The sequence below is a fragment of the Danio rerio genome, chromosome 12 (genome assembly GCF_049306965.1).
Source record: "Danio rerio strain Tuebingen ecotype United States chromosome 12, GRCz12tu, whole genome shotgun sequence".
Lineage (NCBI taxonomy): Eukaryota > Metazoa > Chordata > Actinopteri > Cypriniformes > Danionidae > Danio > Danio rerio.
In genome coordinates, this window is record NC_133187.1 from 10,835,721 (window position 1) to 10,853,400 (window position 17,680).

At 37.4% G+C, this 17,680-nt stretch overlaps 1 protein-coding gene across 5 annotated transcripts in view; it reads right to left on the reverse strand.

The window, feature by feature from the left end:
- The window catches only part of mpp2b (MAGUK p55 scaffold protein 2b), a 101,044-nt gene extending 85,754 nt beyond the window's left edge, over nucleotides 1–15,290 (reverse strand). For 4 of the 5 annotated variants that reach the window (XR_012387531.1, XR_012387532.1, XM_073917547.1 and 1 more), the window contains exon 1: nucleotides 14,945–15,290. The gene's annotated coding sequence lies outside the window, so the exon portion shown is untranslated. 5 annotated transcript variants of the gene reach the window in all.
- Nucleotides 15,291–17,680: the final 2,390 nt, after the last annotated feature.

Here is a 17,680-nt window from a genome sequence, read left to right on the forward strand (position 1 = left end):
CGAATTAAAGGGCACCTAGGTTACCCCTTTTTTCAGATTTAATATAAGTCTTTTGCGTCTCTAGAATGTGTATATAAAGTTTCAGATCAAAATACCCATCAGATTTTTCATTATACCTTTTACAAGATGCTGTCTTATACTGATTTCCAGCAGGGGGTGGTTTTGTCGTACTGCGCCTTTGAGCTTTTTCTTTCCCAACAACAGACAACAGACAGACAAAGGAAGAAGGTCTCATGTAGCGTTTGTGAGATACTACAGTAAGAACTAACCTTTACTAATCAGTATTGTGAAGTTGCATTGATGAGTCACACACAATATCGTTACAAAGTTAACGCGCGCGCGCACACACACACACACCGCAGATGATACACACACACACACACGCAGGCAGGCAGACAGACAGAGTGCACTTAGCCTAGTTAAGGCTAACCTCAAGTGTGGATATCTGTTATGCTAATGTACAAAATAAACCTGATTTAACTTCCACAAACCGGGATTGAAGCGTCTTCTTTTATAATTGTTCTGACACGCGGCTGTGCTGATGAAGTAAAGCTGATGTAAAACGCTGTAATTAATTACACACATACTCTGTTTTAAAACACTTTAAACATGTGAAACTTACTCTTAATCACATTTGATGATGATTCCTGATCCTAGCGAACAGAACAGACCTTTTATTCCCGGTTGCTTTGCGTATGTCTGCCTGGTCTTGTTGACATATACACGCGACTACCGGAACATGTTAATGCACGCAGCTGTCAATCAATTCGGTGGGCGGGGGGAATCGCACACCTACGTAATGGTGCGATTGATTTGAAAACAGCTCCAACTGGCCGACCCTTTTTTTTGTAGTTAAATTGAAAAAAAAGGACTGGGTGTGTTCATATCACCCCAGTATGACGGTCTATACACTATACCAACACACAGATCTGTCCAAAAAGCTTGAAAAGTAGATTTTTTACCATAGGTGCCCTTTAAGAGATGAGGAGTACTTCCAATTTAACCATTGAAGTGCAGTACAGACATGTAAACAACCCTAAATATTACGTTACTATGAATATTACTTAACTGTTTTGTAGGGTTTTTTTTCCAACAGGATGCACACACGGCAGTTGTCAGGCGTTTGACGGCAAACAAATGAGAACGGCTTTAAGCAAGAGAGCACATTTTTTGGTGCAAGTAGGAAACGGTGACTATGTTGAGAATTCTGGAAGAAATTAAATTATGAAGTACCTTTGAGTTTGTCATCGGGGCATGAAGGAAAACTTATTGAATGAAATAGCAGAGGTGGCCTGTTGCTTGAGAATTTGTATCCACTATTGTCTTTTTGCATGCATAGTGTGACAAATGAACTGCATTTGGACTAAAATTTGGTTAAAAACGAAACGCCCAAAATCACATATGGAGCTATGATGAACAGAAACTGTCGTTGCGTGAAACTAGCATGGAATGGTGACGATGTTAAACGAATTTAGTAACATAACATGTAAAATAGGAACATGAATGGAACATTTAAAAAGCAACTCACGTCCAAGGATTGTCACACAATGACAAAGGCATTGTGCAACGTTTGTGTTTTGTATCACTCGAAGAATATAAATAAAATTTGTACGAAGCAATTTTTTAATGAGTGCCAATCATGACCTTTTGAACAATTTTATTGACAAGAGTAATGCACCAAAAAAGTTTTTCTAAAGCTGCGAGTATGCAGGGCAAACTTCCTTACTTCAGAAGATAACATGGACTCATTTTCACACAGTAATCTATAATACAGCATAGCAGCACCACAACTGACTCCAGTCCAGCATAAGGACACAACTTTAATAAATAAATGCTTTAAAGAGGCACAGACTTACAAGTCGTGGTGATTGCGTGTTAAAAATAGCCTCTTTCAGCTCCCTCAGGTTGGGCTTCTCATTACTTTACATGAGAGAATGATTGTAACCAAGACAACCATAAGCGCCTCTTGCACACACGGATTCTGGGGCTTTTTTTTCTTCTCTTCTCCTTTGTGCTGGTTCACCATAGCAACCACAGAGATTGCATTAAATAGTAATTACAATCTACATCAAGTGTTGCTTTTTGAGGGTCAAAATTGGGCTAAGCTCACTATTAAGCAAGTAGGTGGCAGTTACTAAAAAAAAGCTTCTCCGCATAACACAGAACAAGCCTCAAATGGCATTCATGTTTACTGCTAACAAAAGTAGCAATGTTCCTAAATGAGACTTTGGGACATCTGGGGGAAACTGTAGCTGATAATATAGCTTGTAAATAATTCAGTCAAGTTCAACAGTAAAATAAATATAAAGAGTAGCACAAATTATTGATTTAAATCATGAGTGCAGCACAAAGTCAAACTAAAAGCTGTGATTTGACATTCATTCATTTTCTTGTCGGCTTAGTCCCTTTATTAATCCGGGGTCACCACAGCAGAATGAACCGCCAACTTATCTAGCAAGTTTTTTAACGCAGCGGATGCCCTTCCAGCCACAACCCACCTCTGGGAAACATCCACACACACACTTAACACTACGGACAATTTAGCCAACCCAATTCACTTGTACTGCATGTCTTTAGACTGTGGGGGAAACCGGAGCACCTGGAGGAAACCCAAGCGAAGGCAGGGAGAACATGCAAACTCCACACAGAAACGTTAACTGAGCCGAGGTTCGACCCAGCGACCTTTTTGCTGTGAGGCGACAGCACTACCTACTGCGCCACTGCCTTGCCTATGATTTGACAAGTGAAATATATTGTATTGATCACTGTCTGATATGACAGCAAGAAAACAAGTCAGCTGTCAAAGCTTTTGGATACAGCCATAATGTCAAAATAAATGTAAAGGCAGGGTGAGATATAGCTGGCCAGTAGCCAGGGAGGATTCGGGTGGTTCGAAAGACCCACCCCTTACTGACAAAGGTCTAGAATTGGTTCCATGAACTCATTTGTCCTATTTTGACTGCTATGCCTTCATACATTGTAAAAATAACTCATTGCAGGTGGATTTAAGATCGGGAAGAAACTGACTTCAGCTTTCTCTACTGACCTTAATTGTTGTTAAATAGCGAAAACATTCTACAAGTACCTTTTATTCTAAATCTTCGACCCCATTCTTGAAAAAAAAGGTGTGAAGCACCAAAAGTTCTTTTTGAGGCTTATAAAATTTAATTGTAATACTAATTAGGCTGTTGTTGTTATCCATGAATTTTCAAATGTATTTTTTACAACAGATGCTAGAAAAATCAGAAAGCTCTACATTATTATTATTATTATTATTATTATTATTATTATTATTATTATTATTATTATTATTATTATTATTATGTTTAATTGTTTTATTATAAGTGACCAAATTCTGATTGGAAAGTTGAATGTGCTAACCAGTTTGTTATTTGACTAATAATTGACAATTATTTTACTTAATTTTGCCTTATTGGGCAGTAATTTAAAGCCTTAACAGATTCATTTTCCCCTAATGATATATGATGTGATAAATTAGTATTTAAAAAATATGTACAAACATAAATCTTTATATTTATATATATTTCTACATTCAAAATCTTTAGGAAATGTTTTTGGTACATCAAAAAGTGTGGTGATGATGACCATCCCAGCTAGCACAATTCATGTGGCTCAAATCCGGCCCACACCAGACACTTACATCCAGCCTACATACCGCATGGAATGATGGCATTTAGGCAGTCTGCTCCTGTTTGCCAGATCCGGGCCACAATTAAGCCATGGCAATATCACATATCAGCCAAAACTCAACCAAATGAACCAGAACTGACCCTATTCTAGGCCACAGTTTGCTTTTATTCTGGCCCAGATCCAGCCTATTACTTTTAATAATGGATTAAACATTGGTAAACATCAGTGAATTATATTATTTCATCACAGGTTGTGCCTCACTTTTTTTTTGCTGTAATGAACAAACTTTTCAAGCAAAGTTCTTAAAAGTTACAGCAGCCCAAAAGAAAATGTATATTAAGAAGTTCAGGGCTATGAGCCCAACTAGAGCAAACACTTTTCTCCATGATGGTGACGTTAGTCTGTGTGGTCCACATATGCTTTAAGATAACTGAGCCACATTTGCTATATCTCCTCTGGGACGCTTTAGGCTCGCCGCCACATTAGCCAGAGCTAACTGTGCCAAATTTTTGCCAAATGTGGCCCATATTTGTTTTTGGATGACTGGGCCCCATTTGCCACATCTTCTCTGGGCCACTATAGGCTCAAATCCACATTAGCCATAGCTTACTGTGCTGACTATTTGCCAAAATTGACCCACATATGTTTTAAGATAACTGGGCCACATTTTCCATATCTTCTCTGGGCCACTATAGGCTAACGGCTGCATTAGCCAGTTTAATGTGCCGAATATTTGCTAAAAGTGGCCCACATATGTTTTAAAATAACTGGGCCACATTTGCCATATTTTCTCTGGGTCACATTAGGCTCACAGCCACAATAGCCAGAGCCTACTGTGCCAAATATTTGACAAAAGTGGCCCACATATGTCTTAAGATAACTGGGCCACATTTTCATCTACACGTATAAGCCACTTTAGTTTTAGACACATTTACCCTTAAATGACTATGCCACATTTTTGCCAAATGTGGCCCACATTTGTCCTCTGTCATTTGGGCCACATTTATAATTTTTCTCATGGGCCACATGGGCTCACATTCAGATTACATTTTGCCATAAGTGGAAAATCTTTGCCTTAAATGGCCCATATATGAACTTGAATCTTTGGGCCTCCTTTGCCACAGTACAGGTGAGCCACTTCAGACTCAAATTCATTTTGTCTGGGCCGAAGTAATACCACCAGTGCCGCATAACTGCCTAATGTGGCCCACATTCAAATGCTAAATGTTGTCTAGTGCTTAAAATGTCACTAAAATGCAGTATTTAAACCTCATAGTTAAATAGAAAATGAGGCTAATAATGGCAAAAAGGTCCACTTTTGGAAAAAAAAAGAACTGCCCTTTTCACCAGACTGGATGGGCCTGTATAGTGCAGCTCCTCCCCTTTTTAAAATATAGCCAATAGCTTTGTGTTTATATCACAGCTCTGACAGTCAAAGGGCCCTATCATACACCCGGTGTAATGTGGCGCAAGGCGCGACGAAATTGTTGCTTGCTAGTTTCAGCTTGGCGCAAGAGTCGTTTTGATGTTTTGCGCCACACTGTTTAAATAACAAATGCATTTGCACTCTTATGTGCGCCCATAGGCGTTCTGGTCTAAAAAGGGAGGCGTGTTGAGGTGTATTGCCGGCACGTTGCTATTTTAAGAAACTATAATAGATTTTTCAATAGACCAAAACAAAGCCGGTCTATCGTCCAACGCAGAGCGCATTAGTTGTGCGCCTCACTTACACAATGCTTAAAACACACAAGATGTAGAGCAATATCAAATATCTTTAATTATGAAAATACTTAAAATATTAAGGATATTTATATAGTATATAATAGGGATATATATATATATATATATATAGATATATATATATATATATATATATATATATATATATATATATATATATATATATATATATATATATATATATATATATATATATATATATATATATATATATATATATATATATATATAAAATATAAAAAAATTTTAAAAATTATAAATATAAAAACTACTGCCTTCATGCCTTCTTCATCTCGGGAGGCTTTTTCAGTTCATTCATAACAATTTTCCTTTGTATAATGTTATCATTATTAGCAGTATTATTTATTATATGCTTTTTATATTTGATTTATTAAAAACAAGCTCAGATTTGTCCACCTGTCAGGTTTTAGACCATATGGGGCACATCATGTGTATCAGGTTTTTGTCCAATCTTCGTTATTATTGTTCATTTATCCGTTTGCTAAAAATCAGAACTGAATTTAGAAATAGTTTTAAAACAAATATTTGCGCTTAACAAACTAAATTAATTATTTATAGACTAATTGATGTCTGTGGTACAAGGTTTCCCTATCCACGAGAGCGAAAGTGAAAGTTAATAATTTATCTCTCCTTCTCAAGCTGTAGATGCTCTGTTTAAATTTTTTCTTGCGAGTGAAATGCTCAGTTTTTCCACTTACACTTGGCGCGACGCAACTGATTCTTAAAAAGAATGGGAGACAAGACTCTGATTGGTTTATTATCAAAACACACCTATAACTCATTAAGAAAATAAGCTCAACCCTTTTAGACCATGCGCCACGGCACAAAGCATATTTTTCTGTCCCTATTAACCTTATTCTAAAATGCAGCGCCCACTCGTCGGCGGAGAATAAGGTGAATATTAGCAAAAGTGGATTCTGACACGCCCTGAATGCGTTTGCTCCCTGCGCTTTCCACTTCTTCCATGAATCATCAAAATAGAGCCCAAAGTCATTGATCTAAAGTGCATCTGACTAAAAACAACAGAGTCTGTCTAAACATTTTTTACGTTAAAACACAGCATTCAGTGCTTTTCAGATGGGTCCTATACATTTTGTGGTCTGCACAAAAAATGCCCACTCTGTCATGTCAAGTCTCTGAATCAGAGCAGACCTTGTGCGAAAACTGGCATGTTTATGTGTGTTTGACATAAACCCCATACCATACGTTCACTTTGATGTTAAGCACAGTTATAATAAATAAATCATTTACTCCCTATTTTGTGCATATAAGTGCCATTATAGAACATTTTAATTGGCTGCAAGTCCCCAGGAAATCAAAACTAACCATAAGATTTTGTTAGCACACATGGCCAATTTTTTGGTGAACAATTCATCTGTGCATGTCATTAAGAAAAAGAATTGCTCTTCTAATCTTTAATTAAAAATGCACTTCCTGCTTGTTTTCAGTTAATTGATCAGGTGACATGATTTTGAGGTATTGGGCATGACTAACATACATGACTAACCATGCTTGTTCAGCTGTCAGATTTGACAACAAATAGAAATGGTGAGCAGGAGGTGTATGATAGGTTGTAATAACTCTTCTAAACCCCCTTTCCTGATCTTGATGAATGCTACATCAATTCATCGAGCAGTAGAAAAACAAGCCACGCCCACTCTTTTCTTATTTAATATTCTGTTTCTCTAGGCCAGGGGTGTCCAAACTCGGTCCTGGAGGGCTGGTGTCCTGCAGATTTTAGCTCCAACTTGCCTCAACACACTTGCAAGGATGTTTCTAGAAAGCCTAGAAAGAGCTTGATTATCTAGCCCAGGTGGGTCTGATTGGGGTTGGAACTAAACTTTGCAGGACACTCCAAGAGCGAGTTTGGACATGCCTGCTCTAGGCACTGTCACAATATGAAAAGAACAACGATCGCAGCTTCCGGTTCATTGGGGCACTAATGGTTAGTTCACTTCCAGAATGAAAATTTCCTGAAAATACACTCACTTCCTTGTCATCCAATATGCTAAAGGGACAGTTCAGCCTAAAATGAAAACTCTCTCATCATTTGCTCAGCATTGGTGTTCCAATTTAGTTTGAGAGTTTTAATCTGTTGAACACAAATAGAGATATTTTGAAAAATGTTGCAATCCTGTACACATTGACTTCCATAGTATTTGTTTTTCCTACTACGGATGTCAGTGGTACCAGGTTTCTAACATTCTACAAAATATCTCTGTTTGTGTTCAGCAGAACAAAAAAACTCAAACTGGATTGGAACAAGTAAAGAGTGAGTAAATGATGGGGTAACATTTTATTTTGATGGTCCATTTGAGTATTAGTTGACTGTCTGCTAAATATCTGATACTGCTCCTTCAACAGACATTTAACTGACAATACGAACCTTTGCAAGTACATATCATCTTACACTAAGCCTAACCCCAATCTAACAGTCTACTTATAACCTAATGAGAATTAGTTGGCATGTAGATGCAATGTAACTTAAATTCAACCAACAGACCATAAAAATAAAGTGTGACCAATGAGGGCATAATTTTCTTATTATCCTTTTTATGGTTTGCTTTCTTCAGTTAAAAGAAATTCAGGTATTTTAAAGAAAACATGCAGGGTTTCCTCCATATAAAATCCATATATATGGACTTCAGTGGTGCTTCTTTGAAGCTGTATTACAACTGCACCACAGACATCCACCATGTGGAGAAAAATCCTGCATATTTCATGAATTTCCGCTTAAGAAAAAGAAGTTTATTTCATAGTGCTTCACTTTTTCCAAATTTTTTTTTATTTTACAGCCTTACTCTAAAATAGATTAAACTGATTTATTTCCTCAAATATACACAATACCCCATAATAGCGTTAATTTTTAATTTTGTGAAATTGTTGCAAATTTAATTTTAAATTTTTACATTTTTTTTTATTTAATTTTTAATTTTAAAATAAAAAAGCCTCTGCCGTGAAGCACTAAATTGAGCTCAGGTACATTCTGTTTCCGCTGACCATTCTTGAGATGTTTCAGCAGCTTAATTGGAGTTCACCTGTGCTAAAGTCAGTTGATTGGACATGATTTGAAAAGGCATACACCTGTCTATATAAGGTCCCAGGGTCGACAGTGCATGTCAAAGCACAAACTAAGCATGTAGACTGAGGAAATGTCTATAGACTTCCGAGACAGGATTGTCTCGAGGCACATGGCTGAGGAAGATTATACAGAAAAAAATTCTGCTTTTCTGAAAAATCCAATGAGCACAGCGGCCTCCATTATCCTTAAGTGGAAGATGTTTGAAACTACCAGGACTCTTTCTAGAGCTGGCCGGCCATCTAAGGTGAGTGATCAGGGGAGAAGGACCTTAGTCAGGGAGGTGATCAATAACCTGGTGGTCACTCTGTCTGAGCTCCAGCGTTCTTCTGTGGAGCGAGGAGAACCTTACAAAAGGACAACCACATGTGCAGCACTCCACCAATCAGGCCTGTATGGTAGAGTGGCCAAACGGAAGCCCCTCCCTGCCTGGAATTTGCCAAAATGCATCTGAAGAACTGTCAGACCATAAGAAACAAAATTCTCTGCTCTGATGAGACTAAAATTAAACTCTTTGGAGTGAATGCCAGGCGTTATGTTTGGAGAAAACCAAGCACCGCTCATCACCAGGCTAACACCATTACTACAGTGAAGCATGGTGGTGGCACCATCATGCTGTGGGGATGTTTTTCAGCAGCAGGAACAGGAAGACTAGTCAGGATAGAGGGAAAGATGAATGCAGCAATGTACAGAGACATCCTGAATGAAAACCTGCTTCAGTGTGCTCTTGACCTCAGACGGGGGCGACGGTTTATCTTCCAGCAGGACAATGACCCAAAGCACAACACCAAAATATTAATGAAGTGGCTTCACAACAACTCAGTGAATGTCTTGTGTGGCCCAGCCAGAGCCCAAACCTAAATCCCATTAAACACCTCTGGAGAGATCTGAAAATGGCTGTACACCGTCGCTTCCCATTTAACCTGATAGAGCTTGAGAGGTACTGCAAAGAGGAATGGGCACAAATTCCCAAAGACAGGTGTGCCAAGCTTGTGGCATCATATTCAAAAAGATTTGAGGCTGTAATTGCTGCCAAAGGTGCATCAACAAAGTATTGAGCAAAGACAGTTATACTGATATTTCTGTACAAGTGATTTTTCAGGTTTTTTAATTTTAATAAATTTGCAACAATTTCAAAAAATCTTTTGTTTACATTGTCATTATGGGAGATTGTGTGTGAATTTTGAGGAAATAAATGAAGTTAATCCATTTTGGAATAAGGCTGTAACATAAAAAAATGTGGAAAAAGTGAAGCGCTACGAATACTTTCCAGATGCACTGTATTCTCGGATGGTCTGACAGTGATTTGATTTTTATAAATACGGTAATTCAAATATTGGTGTCCAGAGACTGTAGCCACCAGTGTGTATGTTCTGATTAAACAATAAATGACTATTGAGATTTACAGTACAAGTCTTCTGAACATCACAACATCACAAGAGCATAAAGCAGAGTCAGTAAACCGCTGTGCTTCAACAAAGAACAGCAAACACACACTAGATTCTCATGGTCCTCAGGAATGTCAGTCAGGCGAACACGTTTCTGTATTACGCAGATACAGCGGTGTTAAACATACACACACAGTTACACACATAAGCTCAATTAGCTTAAGCAGAAGCGGTCAGGACAGCAGATGACAGTGGGAGGTCAGCACTAACAGCACTCTAGCATTAGCTCTCTGGCTGCGCAGCTGCAGCGACGGTTGCCTGGCAACACACGAAATCCCAAGAGCCTCTACTGTAGGGTATTTCACTGGCGCAGAAGAAGCAGAAAACTGAAGAGTAAACCATGCTACTAGTGCAGCTCTGTGTTTAAATATATGTCATTTAGGACTGATGATTGATGATCCTCATTACGTGATTGTTATGTACTGTACTTCATTCAAGTCCACATCAGATTCTATTGCTAATTTTCTTCTTTGTCAGCTTTTGTGCCACCTGCTGTATATTAATATGTCAAATTTAAGGGAGATGTTGGCCATGAGATAATGTTGCCTTTTAGATTTTCTGAACCTTAAAATGACAACACTGTCATCTTAGACCTTTAAAAAGCACATCTCTGTCACTTCTTTACATTGAGTCTACAGAGAGCATCAGGGGTTTTCATGGAAACAGTCCCTGGAGCTATATACATGCTCACACACACACACACAAACACACACACACAGAGAGAGAGAGAGAGAGAGAGAGAGAGAGAGAGAGAGAGAGAGAGAGAGAGAGAGAGAGAGAGAGAGAGAGAGAGAGAGAGAGAGAGAGAGAGAGAGAGAGAGAGAGAGAGAGAGAGAGAGAGAGAGAGAGAGAGAGAGAGAGAGAGAGAGAGAGAGAGAGAGAGTAGTAAAGAGTGGGTAAAGCTGTCACACACAGGGTAGAACAGAAGCAGAGAGGTCATGTCATGTTTATGAATGAGACGCAGAAAAGGATGTGGGAGATGCAGAGGTGTTGACTTTCCCACACAGGCCAGCAAACACATGTTAAAAGAACAGAAAATTCACTCAGAATATGGGTAAAAAAAAGAGACCGAATGAGAAACTATTCAAAATATATACAAATAAAGTAAAATAATAATACATACATTTATAGGAATACATATTTTCTAAAAAAACAACAACAAATAATCACATTAAATGAATAAAATAAAAAATGTAAACAGTTAATTGACCTGTGGGATATCTGCTGTACTAAAATGAAAAAGATTAAAGTAAAATAAATTAAAGTCTATAATTAAATTAATTCATTCCTTTTCCTTTATTAATCAGCGGTCACTACAGCGGAATGAACCGCCAACTTATCCAGCATATGTTTTACGCAGCGGATGCTCTTCCAGCTGCAACCCAGTACTGGAAAACATCCATACACACTCATTCACACACATACACTGCGGACAATTTAGTTGATTCAATTCACCTATTTTGCATGTCTTTTCTCTGTGAGGGAACCAGAGCACCCGGAGAACATGCAAACTCCACACAGAAATGCCAACTGGCCCAGCCGGGACTCAAACCAGCAACCTTCTTGCTGTGAGGCGATCGCGCGACACACTGCGCCACCGTGACGCCACCCATAAAACAATTTATTTAAAATAATAAAAAAATTATATTAAAACTAAAACAAGTTCAGGATGAATACAATAATATCTGAAATATAGTCATAGAAAAACAATAGAAAATGTACATTTTCACTTATAAAAAAATGACCAAAAAAAATACAATTCAATGATAGATTATCACTGTCAGCTTCTTCTCTGATGTCACTTCCGAGTCATAGTCTTAAACGTGTAATGCTCGCATTTTAAGTGAAATTTGATGTGACAGCACTGACAAAAACATGGCGACAATTGTACATTTATTTGTAGTACATATTTGTAGCATTAATTCATCTATTTTCTTTTTGGCTCAGTCCCTTTATTAATCCGGGGTCGCCACAACGGAATGAACCGGCATTTTATCCGGCATATGTTTTACGCAGCGGATACCCTTCCAGCTGCAACCCATCTCTGAGAAACACCCATACACTAAGGACAATTTAGCCTACCCAATTCACATGTATAGCATGTCTCTAGACTTGTGGGGAAAACCGGAGCACCTGGAGGAAACCCACACCAACACAGGGAGAACATTCAAACTTCACAGAGAAATGTCAACTGACCCAGCCGAGGCTCTAACCAGCGACTTTCTTGCTGTGAGGCGACAGCTCTACCTACTGCGCCACCGCTTCTCCCAATTTGTAGTATTTATTTGTAGTATTAATTTATAATTTTGTGTTTTTAATCAATTGGTGGGATCGATAGCAACTTAAACTTGCTATTTTTGTCAAAACTATTACAGCTGTAGGTTCAATGAAGACAAGGACAGTGAGGGTTTGTACATTTGTCAAGAGTTTTAATAAAGAACAAACATCTGAGAACCAAATGACTGACATATTCCTTTACAGAACAACTCACAGAAATCAACCATTTTAGAAAATTTTGGGATGAAATTATTTTTATTAACTGTTTTTATGTTTTTATTTCAGGGACAGATAATGTACGTTTCTGGTAGAATGTCCCAATTACACATAAAACAATTAAAAATGAGAAATGGAAAAAGTGTGAATTTTTTTATATTATTAATGTGAATATTCGCCTGTCAAGCTAATAAAAAGATTTTTATTTTTTGTAAGATAATTTGAAAATAAATAACCAAAGTTAAACTTAATAAGTTTGATCATAAATTGTAATATACTACTAATAATAAATAATAATATAATGCATTAATAATAATAATAATAATAATAATAATAATAATAATAATAATAATAATAATAAAATAATAATTGCAAAATGCAGTAAAGCATGATGATCTTGACCAATTGACAATTTGCATAACCAATTTACCATATATCATCTTTTTCTAAAGAGTTAAGAAGTGTAAACTACTAAAAATTGATACAAATAGATTTTTTTTTATTTTAATTTGTTATTATTATTATTTTTTATTTTTTATTATTTTTTTGCATAAGAACAATAGCATACAAAAAATGAGGAATACGATGCTTAATAATGAAACAGAACTTTCCCAGGTTTCCCAGTAATGGGTTGCAGCTGGGAGATCATCTGCTGCGTAAAATATGTGCTGGATAAGTTGGCGGTTCATTCCACTGTGACGACCCCAGATTAATAAATGGACTAAGCCAAAAATAAAATGAATGAATGAATGAACTTTCCCAAGCCTAGGGTCTTTCGTCTTTTAAGTCATCTACACAGCCAATCTAAGTATCTGTGTCTGCTCAGAGTTCAGTGTAAAGAGGGTATGCCACATTAATCCTTGTGTTTTGCTCAAACAGACTACCTTTTTGTTATGTTAGTGGCTGTTTTTGCCCCTTCCATTATAACAATATTTTTTGATTGCAAAGCCTTGACACCATATAATCATGCATTCTTGATTGTTGGTGGTTTTCCCTGTTGGGAAGAGGTCAAATGTGTCCTTTTTACTGTTGATCATCATTAACCTTTCAGATAGCCCTGGGCAAAAAAAAGTTTCTGGCATTTATATGGCGTTCTAGGGGGTAAAACAGAAGATATTAGTGTGTGTGCATAAATACACTTACTATGTTTACTATGTTCTGAGGTGCTTATTTTTTATTTTTTATCAAACATATCAAGTGCATAGGTCTATCTTAAATTCTCTCTCACACACACATACACAGACATTGAGAAAGCTTTTTTTGCACTGTAAGAGATGATAAACAGTAAAAATACAAACCGAACCTCTTCCCAAGAAGGAGAACCACCAAGAATAAAGTATGCATAATAATATGGTGGCATGGCTTTGCAATCAAAAACTGTTGTTATAATGGAGGCTAATGGGGCAAAAAAGCCACTAACATAACGACAGGGTAGTCAATGCCCACAGTGCATTGTTGAGTTTTTATTGCATAACAAGAACAACAGCATGCAAAAAAAAAAAAAAGAGGAATACAATGCATACTGATTTTTTTTAATCAAAGGAACAAATCAGTAGAGAATTAAAAAAATACTAAAATAATAAATAAATAAAATTACAGGGGATTTATAATTGCCAAAAATGTATCATAAGATAAAGATTCCAAAATTGCATACATCCTTATAGCTTTTTATTTTTTGTGTCTTCTAGGGTTTCTAAATGCTTAAGATCAGTTTTAAACAAATACATATTGGGCTTATCATTGGACCATTTTTGTTTGTGTACATGGTACTTTCCATTTATTATCATTAAATTAATAAACAAATTTTTTTCCAAAGTTTTGATATTAATGTCAAAAATATCTTTAAAAGAAAACTACATTTTTAATTTTGTAAGTTTAAATATAAGATATTCAACATCCACCCAATACATTTGAGTATATGTGCATTCAAAAACAGGTGTTTTATCGATTCCTCCCAAACACAAATTGATTAGCATACGAAGTCTCTAGTGTGGGTGACGTCATTGTTAATTATCCGAACTGTTATTTTTACTTTCTCCTTTAACTGTTTACCGCAGAACTGAGCTCGTTTCCAAATTGATGAATTCTGTACTGTTACTGAAAATTGATCATTCATTAGGCCTGCTGTTTTGCCCGTTTATCTCTTTATATCTGCTTTGCTACAATTTGCACAGTCAATTTGCATCCACTTTGAAAAATAAAGGTGACTTGACTGATTTAAGCAAGCCTATTTTAATGTTTGACGCAGTTATGTGATGTAGTTATGATATCAGGCAGAGCGTCAGATTAAGACATGTCTTAGTACTATTTTCTTGTTATTTTACATTATAATATTTTTCAATGCGTACGTTATTAACCACGGAATCAAAAGCCAATGTAATGCCACTATACGAGCATCCATAACACCGACATTAGTGAAACAAGACTGAAATCAGTTCGGCTCAAACTCTACATGACGTGCAGAAAGGGTGTAATGCAGTTTCGCTATCAGTCATGAATGCCTTTGACTCACCTGTGATGATGATGTCCGACAGGATGAATAAAGCAGCAGTATGTGCTCGTCTTTCACTTTCTGCAGACGGCGGTCATCGTGATGCTCGCTGAATTACGCGTTTAATCCATCGGTGCTCAAATTATCACGAATTTCTCGTCTCATTTACCACACTCAGACACACACCTGATAACACAGCAACCAGTGAGTCTAACAGGACAGCGATGTTATTACACGAAACACTTTGAGCCAGACCACCTGCTCGGTTAATATGTAATTGCCTGATAACTAAACGAAGATTTGAGTAGCCGCTTTACATCACGTATGTGACCTGCGGCGATGCGCTTTTGTTGTATTGAGATGCTTTGAGTCTTAAAGGGGAAACGCACTCCACGCCTCTCTGCGGACCCCACCGAATTACTTCTGCCACCCTGTGTTAAACTATCGAGACCTTTACAGCTTTAACAACCATTCATCATATTCCGCAATCTCTACGTCTTTACATACTATTAAATGTTTAAGTGTTCTGTTAATAACAACCATATCCTAACCTACAGACTACAGAACACACTGTTACACCAGAATGTTAGCTGTTTTCCAAAAATACCTTTGATAATAAATAATTAGTTACCTGAAAAAAATCCTCATTTTTATAATAAATTTAACGAGCTGTTAGCAATGTTTTCATCTTAATTTACATGATTTAATAAAACTATTTTAATTTGACGTTATTTATGAACGTTAGGCTACCTATTTAAAGCTGCTACACAATTAGTTTGATTTTGTATTTAATTAATGGTATCTGAAAACATCTTGTTTACCTTACATTACAGCAATAGACAACTAAAGTTTTAAACTGTGATTCGATGATGATGGACAAAAAGAAATGAAAAATTAAATGTCCAAAATTTGTTGAGTCCCTCCATCTAGTGGTGTACCGTACATACATACTTAGTCTACTACACAAACTCTCTTTCTTTGTTTGAGAATAGGTTAGGGGCCACATGTAAGAATTTTAATCCATCAATAGTTTTTGTTTTATGTGTATTGCAGCTAGTAATGAAACAGAACTTTCCCAGGTTATGTTCTTTAGTCTTTTAAGTCATCTACACAGCCAATTTATGTATCGGTGTCTGCTCAGAATTCAGTGTAAAGAGGGTATGCCACATTAATCCTTGTGTATTGTTCAAATAGACTACTCTCTCGTTATGTTAGGGGCTGTTTTGACCCCTTCTCAGGCCCGGATTGGCTAATCGGGAGGACCGGGAGAATTCCCGATGGGACGGTCCATTTTTTTGACCACGAGGGCCGGTGTCCTTAGCTGCCTGCACTCTCAGCAGTCACACTTTTTTCATTTATTTATTTATTTGACCATAGCCTCACTCTTTTTATATTTTACTGCAGCTCCGCTGTTTTTATTTATTTTCTCACCGCCCCGTGAGCAAAATGCAGCCTGCAGGTTAAAAAGGGAGAAAAAGATTAAGCCATCAATAGAAAGTAACACAATGGTTAAAAGAGTCTTGCGGATAACAGTGCAATACGTGTTTTATTCTTTATTCCAAAATCATTTATCTTGACAACACCTTTGACGACGCGTCATTTATAATGCTGCCGACCCAAGTTCGAACCTCACCTAAGTAGTTTTTTAATTTTATTTTAGTATCAAGACATATAATACTGTTTGGGTTATTTATATTGTACATACTTTAATTTTTTGTGTGACCACCATTACTAAGGACTAGATATCTATAAAAAAAATTTTGCAAATCCAGATATTCAGATATTGCAGGAAAGGACATTGTGATGTTTGAAAGATCAGTGTTGGAGATTTAGGCCGTACTCACACTATGTACAGTAGCCTTAAACCGGGCCAAAGCACGCTTGTCCCCCCTTCCATCTCCCCCGACGGCCTGCACTCACATTACATTCGGGCCTGGGCACGCTTACGTCATCGACGCCGTGCTGTTCACTAAGCGCTCTCACTCAGCACAGAGGAGATTTCTTTAGTTAAATCATTTAAGTCGTTTAATATGCAATGATACGCTTTGAAATATTTCGCCGAACAGATCTGCCCCTTTTGACGCTCATAAGCAACCATAAAGTCCTCGTGCTGCAGGAATTAGGAGGTTTGCTGAAGGTGCGCAGCTGTCATGCAGTGAGGGGTTTGCGTCTTTAATAATCTACAACAGATTGCGTTCACTGAACAGTAAGAATGATTAATAAATCCATATGAAATAGTCCCTTAAAAGTCACATCTCGTCTTCAGTGTCAGGCTCAGGTGCATTTTTGCACTCACACACAAGCGTACCGTGTCAAAGCCCAAGTGAACCACACTCAGGGCCAGGGCTGGCCAAGTGAACCGTGCCTGAGCCCAATTCAGAGCACTCACACTCCTTAAACGATCCAGGAAACGGGCCTGGGCACGGTTCGGATAGCATAGTGTGAGTAGGCCCTTAGCTAGCCTTTAATGTTCTCAAAAAACATTTGAAGTTCTAAAGCAGCTGTTTCCTTGAAAAAGACGTGATAGTGTCATTAGAAACTAAATTGTAAAAGATGTTATTTTAACATAGCCGTGAACTGAGGTGGGCCAGTCTAAGGCTTAAAACTCCAGGGCTGAAAAGGAGTCTCACTATGGCCCTGCACCTTCTGTCATAACAACATTTTTTTGAGCGCAAAGCCTTGACAACATATAATCATGCATTCTTGATTGCTGGTAGTTTTCTCAGTTGGGAAGAGGTCAAATGTGTCCTTTTCACT